General features: G+C 35.8%; 1 long non-coding RNA gene across 17 annotated transcripts in view; it reads left to right on the forward strand.

The window, feature by feature from the left end:
* Positions 1-17,291, forward strand: part of LOC102899731 — a 230,005-nt gene that overhangs the window by 18,689 nt on the left and 194,025 nt on the right. For 8 of the 17 annotated variants that reach the window (XR_006596938.1, XR_006596944.1, XR_006596940.1 and 5 more), the window contains one exon: positions 16,225-16,411. The exons of the other annotated variants lie outside the window; for them this stretch is intronic. This is a non-coding gene — a long non-coding RNA (uncharacterized LOC102899731). The remainder of the gene's footprint in view (positions 1-16,224; positions 16,412-17,291) is intronic. 17 annotated transcript variants of the gene reach the window in all.

The following is a 17,291-nucleotide window of genomic DNA, read 5'->3' on the forward strand; positions in this document are numbered from 1 at the left end:
AGCGGTGGGAGGGGGAATGTGTGAAATAGGTGAAGGGGATTAAGAGCACATTTATCTTGATGAGCCCTGAATAATATATAGAATTATTGAATCACTATGTTTTACACCTGAAACCAATATAAGATAATATAAGTGTTATTATATTGTTATAGTTAACTATACTGTAATTTAAAAAAATAATAATAATAATAATAATAAACCACATAGTCTGTGGTACTTTGTTATGGCAGTCCTAGAAAACTAATACAGAACTAATATTTATAAACTTTCATAAATATTCTTGCCAAAAAATGTTTAAAATAGTCTAGTTAGGTCTCTACCTCACTTTCTATCTACAGGAAATGCAGGAGATACAGGATCAAGTTAAACACTATAAGGAAACAATCAGAAAAATCAGAAGTGAAGCTATTTATTTATTTTCTATTTATTTAGGGAGGAGGGGCAGAAAGAGAGGGAGAGAGAGAATCCCAAGCAGGTTCCACGCTGGGTGTGAAGCCTGACGCAGGGTTCAGTCTCATGACTGTGAGATCATTACCTGAACCAAAATCAAGAATTGGATGCTTCACTGACTGAACCATCCAGGTGTCCCAGAAGTGGAACATTGTATGACAATTCACCTGGATAGTCAAGTCAAACTCATAAAACAACCCCCCCCCCAAAAAAAAATGTTGAGAGGGGTATTCCAAATGAAAAAAAAAATAAAGAAACTTAATAACTAATGCAATATGTAAATATTGATTGGATCCTAAATGGGAGAAAGAAGATATTTTCATATTGTAAAGGGATTTTTGGAACAATTGAGGGAATTTGAATATGGATTGTTACATATTAAATTACATAATATTATGGAATTAGTAATTTTCTTGGTGTAATTTTCTTGGTGTAAACACAGTATTATGTAGGATAATATTCTTATCAGGGCATTCATACTGAAACATTTAGTGGTAAAGATGTTTTCAAGTTACTTTATAGCAAAATGTTAATTGGTGAATCTAAGTGAGAAATATGTAGTAACTAATTACATTATTTTTTATACATTTAAAGTAAGAATTTGAGGAGAGAGAGGATAACAAGTCTGAAGGCCAAATGAACTTCAGGTGGGATGTCGTAATATTCCAAATGTGAAGTGATGGTGGTTTAAACCAGGGTGGTGATGGTGGAGATGGAGGGAAAAGAATGGATTTTAAAACAAAATTATGAAGTAGAATGGGCAAGATTTGTTGATAGCTTGACATGTGGTGAGGGTGTTGGCCAGGAAAGGGAAGAATTTTGGAGTGAACGGTGATGTAAATGTTGGTTCCCTTGAGATAGATAAGGAATAAAGGAGGAGGTGGAGGTGGGAGAAGAGGAGGAAAAGGGGGGAACTGGTTTGAGGGAGATGGTGAAATCAATGTTGGATAATAATCACCAATCAGGGTTTCTGGACCTACAAAGCTCTCACAATAACCACAACGTTATAGACCTGCTTGAAAAGCCACCCATTTTCCCCTAGATGACATTTAAATGTAGTTCACAATAAATTGTAAAACCAAGAAGTATGTTAGGCAGTTACAAATATATTTACACATATAATTCATACACAGTCCAATGAAATAATTTTTGTTATATTTTTTTCTCTGAGCCTAGTTCCTGACTGTAAAACAGGGATAATACTTAGTCATATCGTAATAAACCTCAGGAAAGCTGGAATTGTATCGTGGCCCAGGTGCCTACTATAATATTTATGTATATAATAAGTGCTTAGTAAATATATATTCAATTAAATATAACATCTCTGAAATTTCCCCATGTTCACTTTTCATCCTACCAATCAACAGCCTTGTACTGTGACCAGTTACAACAAAGTTACTGATTTGTCCATGCCCTAAGATAAGAATCTAGGATAAAAATAATAAAAGACATATATCATTTCATTTAATGTTGACTTTAATCATGAAGATGATATTTTTACATATCATAAATGAAGAAATTGACTCTCGGAAAGATTAAATGGTAGTAACTTAGCCCATGATTTAGCTGGTAAGAAGCAGAACTGGAAAATAGACATGGGCCTACCCTGCCCCATAGGTGCTATAGAAAATGCTGAGTTTAGGGGCGCCTGCGTGGCGCAGTCGGTTAAGCGTCCGACTTCAGCCAGGTCACGATCTCGCGGTCCGTGAGTTCGAGCCCCGCGTCGGGCTCTGGGCTGATGGCTCAGAGCCTGGAGCCTGTTTCCGACTCTGTGTCTCCCTCTCTCTCTGACCCTCCCCCGTTCATGCTCTGTCTCTCTCTGTCCCAAAAATAAATAAACGTTGAAAAAAAAAATTAAAAAAAAAAAAAAAGAAAATGCTGAGTTTAAAAAATTGAGCAAGAAGAAATGAAACAACTGTGAACTTTATGTGATCTCAGACACTGCTTCAGGGAATGTACAATGACACTCTATATGATTTAAAGTTTCACTTTTAATTGTAGGATTGTGCCTTTTCTGAGCAGAGATTGAAATTCATGAGAGGTGACATGGGTGCTGTGGGTACATACGTACACAGACATACACCATCTTTCACTGGTGATTAGAAGTAGTAAACATTTAAATTTATGCCCTAAGAGGAACTAAACCTAAGTCTTTTTGAAGCAAAGATAGGTTAGTTGTCTATTAGGACTCTAACTCAACATCAGTTTAATTTGTTGTCAAACTGGGGCGCCTAGGTGGCTTGGTTGGTTAAGCGTCTGACTTCTGCTCAGGTCATGATCTCACAGTCCGTGAGTTCGAGCCCCGCGTCGGGCTCTGTGCTGACAGCTCAGAGCCTGGAGCCTGTTTCAGATTCTGTGTCTCCCGCTCTCTCTGACCCTCCCCTGTTCATGCTGTGTCTCTCTCTGTCTCAAAAATAAATAAACGTTAAAAAAAAAATTAATTTGTTGTCAGATTACCACCAAGTTAAAAGTGTACAAGGATAACTCTTTAGGAAGATAATCTCAAAACATATGTAAGAAGATCAGAAATCTAATGTGATATAATACAGTGTAGACAAAATATTTTGTAAGTTTTACATGTTCAGTTTGGCTTCATTTGAAATTTCTATAGTATACTTGCTTTTTCCTCTTAAAGCACACTTGCTTTTTCCTGCAAAGCACATTTGAGTTAGTGTGCTAGGAAGGATTACTTCATACTATGTGAGAATCAATATTAAAGTTGTCTCTAAATGATAGATATTTTCTACTTAGGCAAATTATATAGAATAATTTGAAAATTCATACAAGTATCACTGTTCAGAAATCTCACTGGCTTACCTAAAATTCTCACCATTTAAGTTTTATTTGTGCTAAGCATTGCCTTGGTTTTAGATGGTGTTTAAAAAAACTAAGCACTTCTAGAAAAAAAAAATTAAGTCTCAGGTGAACATATCAATGTGTCTTGCATTCATTCATGTTCATTTCCTCATTCTTATGTAATTCTTTTATAATGTTTATATTGAGGTATGATTCATATACAGTACAATATACCCCTTTAGGTGTACAGTTCAATGAATTTTAACAAATGTATATAGTCATTTAAACACTATGACTAAGATGTAGGACATTCTCATCACTCCAAAAAGTTCCATTTTGTCTCCCTATTACCAGTTTTCTCCCCTCTTCCCCAGTTCCTGCCAGCCAGTAATTTGACTTCCATCCCAGTAGTTTTATGTTTTATATACTAATTGCAATTATTGGTGCTAGGGATAAGAGACAATCCCTAGACAATTACCTTCAGGGGAAAGATCTTGTTATCAAATGATGGAGACAGGCTTGCCAACAGAATATTACCACAGGGTAAAAGGTACTACAAATGACATACATATACTTTGGTGGCACAGAAAACATACAACTAACTTTATGGATATTGGGAGATATCCTACATTCAGTTGATGGTAATTGAGTTAGGTCCTGAAAGGAGGAGTTGGAAGAAGACAAACAAGGAGATGAGATAAGACTTTCTGGCTGGAAGCAATATCTGCACATAGGCACTAAGTTATGAATGTTTTGGTGTCTTCTGAAAGAGGGGTGAAGATAAGTGCAGATAAAATCTATCTGTTCAAGGTATATGTAATAAATGGTCAACATTCCAGTCCTCATGGATTTGCTCCCCAACTTTAGGCTTCTAGGACTCATTTCCTGACTGTCTGAACTAATGAAATAATATATCAACACTATTAGTGGCTATTTCAGCCATATATCTTTGCAGTTTACATGTAATTTTTTAATTACATTGTAAAAGAGTCTGGTTTGAATGGCGAGGAAACCAGTAAGGAAATTAATTGAATTTGAAACATCAGTAAATAGATGAGGAAACAGTTCTGGAAATGGAGAACATTCCTTCATTCAATAGAATTTGTACCTAAGGCCACTTCCAGGTGACACAGAAGTCTTAATTTGGTATCAGTTTATTCCTCCCTGTCTTCCTTTCCTCATGTAATTTCCTGTTTCAGTTTCCTGTTCAGAAATGCTTTTCCTGTGAGAAGCAGAAAAATTAACAGTGGTGTAAACCATAAGGCCATTTCTTATTTTCTTTATAAGAAGACTACCGGTTGTTGGACTCAGAATTGTTCAGAATATCAAGGACCCAGACTTTTCTAACTTTGTCTCCAATAGCCTTAGCATTTTATCCACATATTTTTGTCTTATGTTATTTGCCAGAGGGCTGCACAATTCGAAACATCACTTCACATTCAAGGCAAAAAGAAAGAAGAGGCAGTGCAGTGAGCTTGCTTTTTCAACCCTCCTTTTAGAAAGCCACTAGGAAGGTTGCTCCTATCAGTTCATCAGAACTGGGTTATGTGTATACCCAAGAGATCAAAGGGAGGCCAGGAAAATGAGAACCTGGTTTTCCTGCATTTATTGCAGAAAGTGCCAAAGAGAAAAGAGGGATTAAGAGTGCTTTTACATTGCCAGTTAACAGTGTTTGCCACATATCCCAACAGTCTTTTGATACCCATTTCATAAAGGAAATTACTACTAGCCTAAATTCAAGAATTCTGGATGTTCTTTCTGTGTGCAACATCTTTTCTACTTCCATCCCTTCCTACCAAAATCATTAGACTCTTCAACACCATTTCAATTGCCACACTTATTCTTCTCAATTAGATAATACCCTTTATATCTTCAATTCCTTCTTTGGGTTTAACTTCCATAGTCTGGTCTGCCAGTCTCTAATCCATTCTCCAGAGATATTGCATCAGCTTTACTTATTTATGTGACTCTATTGCTCTAGGATTAGGTACAAAAGCTACAGCCTGGCTCATAGGATTCTAGGTGTTCTGGCCTCTGATCTTTGGGATCCTCTCCAGTCTCACCTTTAGGCATGACCCTTCTACCTCTACTCCAGTCACATTGAACTTTCAGTTCTTCCTATGCGCTGTTTTCCCTCTCCTTTCCTAGCCTTTACACAAACTCTTCTCTTGCCCTGAAAAACTGTTAATTCCATTCTGGTGATGTCTCGACCCACTTCATTTAGCTGACTGTCTTTTGTGTCCTCCCTCAATTATTCTCAGTGTTCTTAGATCACAGGGTTTGCCTCTCATGTCATTATCACACTGTATTATAATTGCTTATATAATTCTCTGTCACCCCTCATGGACTCTAAGCTGCATGACAGAGCCTATCAAAGTGCTTTTTAAAATAGATGCTCTATAAATATTTTGGTAATAAAGGAATCAGTGACTTGAGCTCAGACTAAGACTCTTCAAGTTTAACTGGATTAAATGAGAAATAGTTAAGAAATGTATAAATGTACTTTAACAATTTGGCATACAAATACCTTTGATATTTAAAGTTGAATTTTAAGATTAAATTATAGGGAAAAATAGGTATCGAAATGTAGTTGGTTAAATGTGAGCTCTTGGTGAAAATTATGGGAAAGATGTGTTAACAGCATAACCCCAAATCTATTTTTGCTGTATCAGCCCACATAAGTTAAACTATTTAAGTATACTTATTCATTTGATGAAGGATTTCAAAACTGAGGAGAAAAAAATCATTATTCCAGCAGTGATTTGTCATTACAGGTCTGAAATGCCAGAGGCATCAAGCCACCCAAAATCTAAACACCATGAGTCACAAACCAAACAGGTCTTTACGGTGCCTGAATTCCAGTTCTTAATTACAAAGTTAACTATAAACGTGACAACATTTTAAGATAAAAGAACTGATACTGCAAGGGACATTTCGTTACATACATTTCTGTATACTTAGAAAAGAGAGTCATAGAATAAAAGGTGTTTTCAAGTAACAAAATAGTTCACAATATGCATTCATATTCTAAATAAGCAATAAAAACTTTTAGAATCATTTTTAAAGCAATTTCCTTCTCAAAAAATTTTATATTCCCTGTAAAATAAGAAGCAGTTGTGTCGGTTGGATGGATTCCTTTGGTACCTGATAGGCACTCAAATATTTGTTGACTCGATTGAGTCAAATGAATATAAGGAAATCTAGATTCCAATCCCAGCTCAAGCTGTATGAAAGCAGATAAGTCACTTAACCTAACACTAGTCTAATAAATATGTAAATTATGTGGTATATTACAAAGTGATAATTGCTATTGGAAAGAAGAGGGTAAAGTAAGATTGAGAAAATCAGAAGTAGGGATGGGTGGTTAGGTGGGTGCATATGCTTGACAAATATGAGCCTTCAGTAAAATATTATCTACCATTATTATTACTTTGGTTCACATCTGTAAATAAAAACATTGGGTTGGTGATTCCTAGTGCATGAAAAATATTTGTGTTCCATTTTAGGATTTTGAGGGTAAGGAGTTTTCTTGTAAACTCCTTGTTCTTTAGTTTCATAAAGTTATAGTACTTCTATTTGTAGCTCAAGAAGTTTTTGTTTTTATATTCCATGTGATTTCTACAAAACTGTCTAATGTTAATAATGTAGGGATTACCAAATTAATTTTTAAAATACATTTATTTGTTTAAAATAACATAATCTCAGCATAAATTTTTAGTATATTTAAGAAAAATATGTAATAATATGAGATAGTAGTTTTCTGTCAAGCCAGTTTCCTTTAAACCTTATCTTTTTGGTCATTGATTCATGATTGTTTTAAGTTTTTCAACAAATACTGGCACACAGCCCCATTCTAACACATTCCTGTGTGTAATTGACATAGTTATCATTGTCTTGGAAACAAACATTTGCAGCACATGTGTTAGGACCTGTCCCCAAAGATTGTTCAGCATCATTAAAAGTAGGTGTTCTGCATTGCTATAAATTATAAACTAAAATCCAGATTGTCAGTCTCAGATGAGTTTCTACATGAATATTAATTTTGAAAAATAATAAAAGAAGGAAAAAAAGAAGTTCTGAAGTGTTTAAACCAGCTTAACCATATTTGTTGAGGACATGAGAAAGGATGTATATAATGCATGTTGTTTCTATAGCAATTTTACTATTCCTTTGCCTACACAAGTATCTAGATTCCAGTAAAGTAAAATATACAATATTCCTAAATGTTCTAACATTCTAATAATCTTCCACTCTTCATCTTCTTCTAGTTGTTTAGTTGGTATAAATTGTACTTTCATAATTCCAGAAACGTTGGTAGAAAAATTCTGATAATTTAAAAAATAATATGTATTAGTTATCTATTGCTGCATAACAAATTATCCTCCAAAACATAGTGGGTTAAAGCAACAAACATTGATTATTTCACACTGTTTATGAGCATTAGGAAGTCATTAGGAGTGACTTAGCTGGGTGATTCTGGCTCAAGGTTTCTCATGAGATAGCAATCAAGTTTTTTAGTTGAGGCTACAATTATCCTAAGACTCAAGTAGGACTGAAGAATCCACTTCCAAACTCACTCACATTGTTATATGCAGACTTTGGGTCCTCAGTAGTCAGCCTGGCAATGGCAGCTAGCATCCTCCAAAATAAGTAATCCAAAAAGAGAATGTTAGAAGTGTCTTTTATAATCTCATTTCATTACTGACATGCCTCCACTTCTGCTGTTTCTGCTGGTCACATAGACTAATCCTAGTACAATGTGGGAGGGAACTATATACATGGATGTGAAAACCAGGAGGCAGAGATCATTGGGGACCATTTTGGATCATCGGCTATCACAATATATATTTAACTACTAGTCTCCAATCTACCTAGATTAGAGTCTAGTGACCTTATACCAAACTATTTTTGTGTGTATTTAGGCAAATAATTATTTCTGTTTTTACTAAGAGACTATCTCTGAATTGGCTTTTCCCTTACAGAAAGATTATAGTACACCTTTGACATACTCAGCATTACATTGTCTGAAAACTTTTAAAAATAATCCTAAAGATGAGAAATAAAGGAATTTGATAATCTTCTGAAGAAATAAGCAAAAAAATTAAACACAAGGCTGAAATTATGGAAATGGTAACAAAACATATTTGATAGGTGAAAAAAAACCAAAAGCTTTTATTTGATAAGACCATTCAAATAGAACATGACTAGGGAAAAGTGAAAGAAAGCAAAAGTATAGGAGTGCCTGGGTGGCTCAGTTGGTTGAACATCCAACTTCAGCTCAGGTCATGGTCTCACAGTTCATGAGTTTGAGCCCTCCATTGGGCTCTGTGCTGTCAACATGGAGCTTGCTTTAGGTTTTCTCCAAACCCCCCCACCCTGCTCACTCTCTCAAAACTAAACATTAAAAAAAAAACAAAAGAAACAAAAAAAACAAAACCCACAAGTATGCAAGGTTTGATATGATCAAGCAAATATCACAGATCAAAAGGAATTATGAGACCATTACTTGAGACTTCATGGCTACAAATTTGAAAACCCAGAAAAAAAAGTTTATTTATGGTGACTAATGGTTCTCAAAGTGTGGTCCCTCAGTCTGCAGTATTCGCATCATCAAGAACTTGTTAGAAGTAAAATTCTCAGGCCCACTAAATCAGAAACTCTGGGAATGGGGCTTATTAATCTGTGTAATTGTAGAAATATGCTACAATATAAGAACTACTGAAATAGAACAGTTGCCATAAAGATGATTGGAAAGGCGATTTAAACTATAACATTAAAAAAGGCACCCAGGTCAAGTGAGTTCGCAGTTTTGTTTTATCTAACCTTATAAGATACACCAGGTTTTTTTATTTAAAAATTTTTAGGCATTAAAATGTGCTGGAGGCAAGAATATACAATGGGGAAAAGACAGTCTTTTTAATGGTGCTGGGAAAACTGGACCACTTTCTTACAACATACACAAAAATAAATTCAAAATGGATTAAAGACCTAAATGTGAGATGTGAAGCCATAAAACTGGAAGAAAATATAGGCAGTAATTTCTTCGATATTGGCTGTAGCAACATTTTTCTAGATATGTCTCCTAACGCAAGGGAAACAAAAGAAAAAATAAACTATTGGGACTACATCAAAATAAAAAGCTTCTTCACAGCAATGGAAATAATCACCAAAACTAAAAGACAACCTACCGAATGGGAGAAGATATTTGCAAATGATATATCTGATAAAGCATTAGAATTCAAAATATATAAAGAACTTACACAACACAACACACAAAAAATAAATAATCCTATCAAAAAATGAGCAGAGGATTTAATACATATTTTTCCAAAGATGACATACAAATGACCAACAGACAAATAGAAAGATGCTCAACACCACTAGTCATTAGGGAAATGCAAGTCAAAACCACAGTGAGAGATCATGTCACATTATTCAGAATGGCTAGAATCAAAAAGATAAAAAACAACAAGTGTTGGCAAGGATGTGGAGATAAAGGAACCCTTGTGCACTGTTGCTGGAAATGTAAATTGGTGCAGTCACTGTGGGAAACAGTATGAAGATCCCTCCCAAAATTAAAAATAGAAATAGCATAGAATCCAATTATTCCACCACTGGGTATTTACCCAAGAATACCCAGAAATAAGTCAGATAGAGAAGGACAAACCCCATGATTTCACTTGTATATGGAATCTAAAAGCAGAACAAATAAACTCAAAAATCAGACAGATCCATAAATACAGAACAAACTGATCGTTACCAGAGGGCAGGTGAGTGAGGGGATGGACAAAATGGGTGAAGAGAAGTAGGAGATACAGGTTTCCAGTTAAGGAATGAATAAGTCACAGGAACATGTGTGCACATGCTTGTTCTCTATCTCTAAAGTAAACAAAGTTTAAAAAAAATTAAAATATATCAATATATATTATATAGCAATTGTAGGGAGTGTGTCACAAAAATCAAAATTCTGGAACGTATGGGCAAACTGAAATGCCTTAAATCCCTACTTTCAGTAATTAGGTGAATAGAATTGTGAAGAATGCAATAAGTTAGTAAGGTAGTAGAGTCAAAAGAGAATTTAAGAGGGTTATATATATACACATATATATATATTATACACACACACATATTTATTAAAAATTCAGGACTACCCTAAGATTCCTGGTGGGAATTTATTGGTGAGATTCTTGTTACTTGGTTCTTTTTGTCTGTTTTATGTGGTCAAATGTGTACTTATATAAAAATATAACAAAATCAAATGGCGGGATGCCTAGGTGGCTCAGTCGGTTAAGTATATGACTCTTGACTTCGGCTCAGGTCATAATCTCACGGTTCGTGCATTCAAGATGGGATTCTCTCTACACCCCTCCCCACTCACATGCACTCTCTCTTTCTCTCTTGCCAAATAAGTAAATAAAACAAAAAAACTAAAAAAGAAAACCGATGAAAAAAAGGAAATGGCAACTCAGTGAGTGGCAGTGAATTTACTCAGCCCAGAACCTTTGATGAAGACTCGTATTCAAACATATATAAACATATACATACATCTATATGGTGGGATGTCATGGTTTTACAAAAACGGCATTATGGGACACTTAACTGCATTTTGCATTTCTTGTCAGAATTATTCCTGGAATCCTTTCCATGTCAATAGCTCTAATTCATTACTTTTAGTGATTGCATAATATTCCATGGTGCAAATGCACCATTATTTTTTTAAAGGGGAACATTCCACAAAGTGAGAGTTTTAAAAATGGTTGTTCTTAGTCCAGTCCTTGACCCAGTACATCTAGAAACTCCAGGCCAAGAGAGCTCCCCACAGAAATTAATTGCTTGATAACAGACGGGACTGATTATTGCACTGGGATAGTTTTTTTTCAAGTGAAGAAAGGTCAAATATTTAAAATAATTGCTTAAGTTTATAGGAATTATGATTGTAAGGATTTTGGAGGTTGCTTGGTACCTTAAAGGGGGGAGGGGACCCTTACTTAATCCTTCTAAAAACTCAGGTCTTATCTTGTTTTAAAGCTTAAAACTCTTCAAAGACTTCCATTGCCCTTGGAAGATCAGCTTATTAGGCATTTCAAAATCTGTTTAGTTCTCTTGTTTAGTTCTCTCCAGCTACATCTTCTCCTTTGCACTCAGTTCTTAAACCATTCTGAACTGTTACCTAGGAAGCTTGATGGTGTCACTCATTTCTGAACTTTTTTATATACTTTTTTTCCTTAAAACTACTCAAATTATTGCTTTCCTAAGTTCTGTTCATTTTTCAAGTCTCAACGTTGACATCACCTCCTACAAAATGCCTCAGCCTGACACCTATACCTGTTGAGGCCTCACTGCATTGTGCTCTCCTAATGCCTCACTATTATAACTTATTCCATTATACATTTTTCCTAGACTCTTACCTTCCAGAGATAGTATCTATTTGTTGCATATTCCCTGTACCTGGCACTTGAGAGGTGCTCAGTAAAAATTTGTTGAATGAATGAATACATAAAAAGCAAAGGCTGCTAAGAAGAATTAAGTAAAGCTGATTTGGAAACCTGAATTTTGGCCTTAGGGTATGGCAGTAAAGAGACCTGGGGAGATAAGATGATGATCTGTCTAAATGGCTAAGAGGCACCTTGAAGTTAATGTGTAGCAATCCATGTTGAAGAACTTTGTTAATCTTTGATTAAATGATTCAATAGTATTTTGTAATTAAAATAATAGCAGCAAAATGCTGTGAGTATGGTCCAAGCAGAAGCCAAAGCATTAAAATATTAGTGTAGATGGGCGCCTGGGTGGCTCAGTTGGTTGAGCATCGGACTTGGGCTCAGGTCATGATCTCATGGTTCAGGAGTTTGAGCCCCACATCTGGTGAACTTGAGCCCTGCTTTGGGTGAGCTCGAGCCTCACATCAGGCTCTGTACTCAGTGTAGAGCCTGCTTGGGATTCTCTCTCTGCCACTTGCTCACACTCTCTCTCTCTCAAATAAATAAATAAACTTAAAACAAATTAGTATAGAGTAAAACTCAATAAAATTTGTTTTAAATCACTTACATTATGGCAGTACAAGTACTATGAAAATTATAAGGCAGTCTCCACAAAAACATGCTTCCAAGAAAAGAAAAATAGACTGTATTATATCAAAATATCCATAGTATTTTTAAATAAATAATCTTCCTGAATCAATTAGATAATCTATTTACTGTTTTCCCATGGTATGATAAATAACAATAATTTTAATAGATGATATAGATTATCAAATATTTCATTACGTAATGTTAAATTGTTAATAACTAGCATGTTTTTAAATTGTTAGTGCATTTTAGTTCTCTTAAATGTTGAATGAATAAATTAAAAAAACTATTGATATAAATTCACATACCATATAACTTACACATTTAAAGTGTACAATTCAGTATATTTTAGTATATTCACAAGGTTGTGTAACCATCATCACCATCTAATTTTACAGTATTTTCTTCTCCTCTACAAGAAACCCTGTACCCTATCACTTCTCATTCCCCTCTCTTTCCTCTAGCTGAAGGCAACCACTAATTTACTTTATGTGTCTATAGATTTACCTATTCTGCATATTTTATATAAATGGAACTATACACTATATTGCTTTTTGTGTCTGGCTTCTTTCACTTAGCAAACTATTTTTTTATTTAAAAAAAATTTTTTTTTCAATGTTTATTTATTTTTGGGACAGAGAGAGACAGAGCATGAACGGGGGAGGGGCAGAGAGAGAGGGAGACACAGAATCGGAAACAGGCTCCAGGCTCTGAGCCATCAGCCCAGAGCCCGACTCGGGGCTCGAACTCACGGACCGCGAGATCGTGACCTGGCTGAAGTCGGACGCTTAACCGACTGCGCCACCCAGGTGCCCCAGCAAACTATTTTTTTAAAGGTTTATCCACACCATAGTATATCAGCACTTCATCCTTTTTTATCACCAAAAATACTTGAGTGTGTGATAATACTGCATTTGATTTATCCATCAATGGTTGGACTGAATAAACTTTTTAAAGTGTTGGAGTAAATTACCCTAATCCTTAGCTACAAAAGAGTTTATTGGGGGAATAAAATAAAATCAATTGATTACCAAAATACCCTCTGATCTGGGTTGGTTCAAAAGAGTTTGGGTAATACAAATTTCTAGAAAGAAGATTTTCTCTGTAAGATCTGGGATTCTGTGGTTTCTAAAGTATGTCACTTTACCTCACAAGCTTGATGTGAGGAGAAGTGATTTAATACAACCTGTTTGTACTAATTTAGGTTCAGATTAGGGGCTGGAGTAGTCCTATCCTTCCTGCTATTTCAGGCTACCCCCGCACTCTATTATTAATCCCATTGAATTCTCCACTGCCTTGATTTCTGCCTACTTTTGTGTTCCTTCCGTCCACACTAGATTTCGTATCTTTCTATACCCTGCTATGATCTGCTTTTTCCACCCACTGCTGTTTGACCTTCTAGAGAATGTCCCATAATGTGCTGTTTGCTACCTCCAGAAATATTTTACCTTCAATATTAGGCATGGGGAGGCAGTGCCAATGGAAAGTCCTTTTACAGTCTTTGGACAGTTTTTTCCCCCTCTTTTTTCTTTGGCAACTGTTTCAAACATATTTACCCATTTTCAAATGCTCTAATTCTTACATGAAACATAATGAATCACACTCAATTGCGAGGACCTCGCAATTGAGAAAATTTTACGGATTAAGGAAGAATTTTCCTACCACCATATCTACATTTGAATACTCTTGTATTTTGGTGTTCTTGATCTCTGTTCTTGATTTCTAGCTCTTTAAAGATCATGTTCCTTTCCTTGTCCATACTTTCTCTTGTTTCTTCTCTTGTCATCATCCTTCTATAATCTCCATTTGGTTCTTTGAAGAGAAGTCTAAACAGATTCTATTTCTTCTTTTCCTATTCACTCTTCTAATTACTGAGTCAGGCATCATTTCTTCAAAAGCTACATGTAACCTGCCTTCATCTCCCTCCCTTTTGTCACTCTCTTTACATCTTCCAGGCTGGGCACAGAGCAGCTAGTCTGTGCTTCTGTAACTCTCCCCTGCATACTTTCCCCATCAAATTTTAAGACAAGGATATTTGGAGACAGGGATTGTGACTTGTTCATCTCTGAATCCCCAGAGACTTTACCCATTTTTGGCACATAGTTGCTGACTTGAACTTGGGGCTGGGAAAGGGAAGTTGCTAAATCAGAAGAAATGCTTCCCCTTCCTTCAATTAGATTTGTATGGTAAAATGTTATTAATACAAATATTTTAGAAACTGTATGCTGTATGGAATTTTTGTAGAGAATTGTCTGTGTCATCCCTGTCCGTGATATGCTTCTATTTATCATAGTTCTGGTGCTGTGTTGCCTGATATTAGACAATAATACCATAGTATTATCATACTTTCAGTAATTTTTTTAAAATATTGGCCACAACCTTGCTTCTTTAATTTGAATCTAGCATCTTCTAGGCAAGTGGTTTTCAACTGGGGCTTCACATCGCCTACCTATGGAGTTATATGAACATAGAGATGACATAGTTATAGAATCCTTTACTTGATATTCTGATATATTCTTGTTGTGTTCTATTTTTTTTTAAGTTTATTTATTTTGAGAGAGAGAGTGGGCATGAGTGGGGAAGGGGCAGAGAGAGAGAGAGAGAGAGAGAGAGAGAGAGAGAGAGTGAGAGAAGGAAAGGAAGAATCCCAGACAGGCTCTGCACCCCAATGCAGAGCCTGATGCAGGACTCGAACTCATGAATCTTGAGATCGTGACCTGAGCCAAAGTCAAACACTTAACCGACAGAGCCACTCAGGCACCCCTATTCTTGTTGTGTTCTATGTGCTTGGTGTATTCATGGTATACTATGTCTCACAATTAGTATATATTATATCTAAAATTTTTTCTTTGTAAAGATTATGTTTAGCCATTTTCATAAGTTAAATGTAATAACCACTCTTCTTTGAATATAGGTTAATTATTAATAATTGTGTTTATAGATATTTTGTCTAAAACTTTTTTTGGTGGGGGGGCAGTGCCTGGTGGCTCAATTGGTTAAGCACCTGACTCTTGATCTCTGCTCAGGTCATGATCTCCTGGTTTGTGAGATTGAGCCACATCAGGCTCTGCCTTAACAGGGGAGGACCTGCTTGGGATTCTCTCTCTCCCTCTCTCTCTGCCCTTCCCCCCCACTCACGTGCTCTCTTTCTCTCTCAAAATAAATAAATAAACCTAAAAAAAATTTTTTTTAAACACTTTTTTTTTTTTGGTTGACTGCATTATCTTGTTTTGCATACAGCAGAAACAACTACATTTCCTTGTCAGTTGTGCTCTTCTTGTTAAGAACTCTCATCGGATGTTTCCCTTTGGAAAATTATCAGTAATAATTCTACCATAGTCCTTTTAAGTCTGTCATCTGCAGAGTGTTTTGTTTTTCTCTAATGCTTCCCTGAAAACTCTGACAATCAAGTATAGTCCTGAATACTTCATCTCCAACAAAGGACTGTCTCAGTGCTCTGTGAAAAAAGATGATACAGGTCTTTTTGGGTCCAGGCTTCTGATGGCATCACTGATACAACTTGGAGAGCATACTGGTGGACTGAGTCAGGATTTCCAGAATTCCAGTCATAAAGCATATGGGCTCATTAGACTGCTAACCCAAGACTGATCAGGACAAGAATAATTACATAGTACTGAACGAACTAATGAGAGATAATTGTGGCTTTTGTTTGGAATATTGGTATTTTAATGTTCTATTTTTTGTATATATAAGGAACTGCTTTCTCTTTTCTCATAAGCTATTTATGACTCATAACAATTTTCTGCTTTTTGAAACAGAAATACATTTATAAATGATCTTTTTCTCTGTCTGGCCCCTCTAGAATTTAGAAACTATTACTGAATATTCTTATTTTAATAGCAATATAATTATTTGCATAGGCTCAAAAAGAATCTTTCTCCCTTGTTACCAGGACATAATTGGAAGAATTGGTTATACAACTGAGACCTTGGCTGGAATATCATATTTGAGAATGATGTTCATTTTCTGTATATGACCAGGCACTTTTAAGGAATTAAAATGTTTATGGAGCAATGCTTACAAAGCCCATGTGGGAAAACTAGCTTGGTACCCAGCCTATAGTGTTCTCTGCCTTACAGGTGAGTAAGGAAGGTTGCTTCCAGCAAGTTCAGGAATCTTAGGCTATTTTGGGGGTCTTGAGAAGAGAAGAATAACTCCAAATTTATAACTACTGCAGGTGAAATTTAATAGCAGTTTCTTGGCTTGGCTTCTTAACCTCAAAAGGCCTTTAAAAGTCTAATATGAGATTTTTTAATGAAAATTTCCAGCAAAGCAAATTTAACAAGGCCTAAATGATAAGTTACCATTATTGCTACACCTGTTTAAATAATCAGGCTAAATCTAATTATACCTGTTTTATTTTGTGTTCAAAAATAATCTTTCTTGGGACATCTGGGTGGCCCAGGTAAGCATCCAACTTTGGCTCAGGTCATGATCTCACAGTTTGTGAGTTCCAGCCCCACATTGGGCTCTTTACTGTCAGCACAGAGCCCATTTCAGATTCTCTGTCTCCCGCTCTCTCTCTCTCTGCCTCTCCCCTGCTGTTTCTCTCTCTCTCTCTCTCAAAATAAATAATCATAAAAAAAAACCCAAAATAATCTTTCTTTGTGATTATTTTTGATTAAAAAGTGAGTGACATTGGGGCACCTGGGTGGCTCAGTCGGTTAAGCGGCCAACCTGGGCTCAGGTCATGATCTCGCAGTCCGTGAGTTCGAGCCCCGCATCGGGCTCTGTGCTGACAGCTCAGAGCCTGGAGCCTGTTTCAGATTCTGTGTCTCCCTCTCTCTGACCCTCCCCCGTTCATGCTCTGTCTCTCTCTGTTTCAAAAATAAATAAACGTTAAAAAAATAAAAATAAAAAAAAAAGTGGGTGACAATAGAGAGAAATTTTATAGTTTAGTGGAAAATTTCATCATTTATACCATAACTTTCTGGGTTATCAGATTCTAACCTGGTTGAT

Source organism: Felis catus, chromosome B1 (assembly GCF_018350175.1).
Source record: "Felis catus isolate Fca126 chromosome B1, F.catus_Fca126_mat1.0, whole genome shotgun sequence".
Classification (NCBI taxonomy): domain Eukaryota; kingdom Metazoa; phylum Chordata; class Mammalia; order Carnivora; family Felidae; genus Felis; species Felis catus.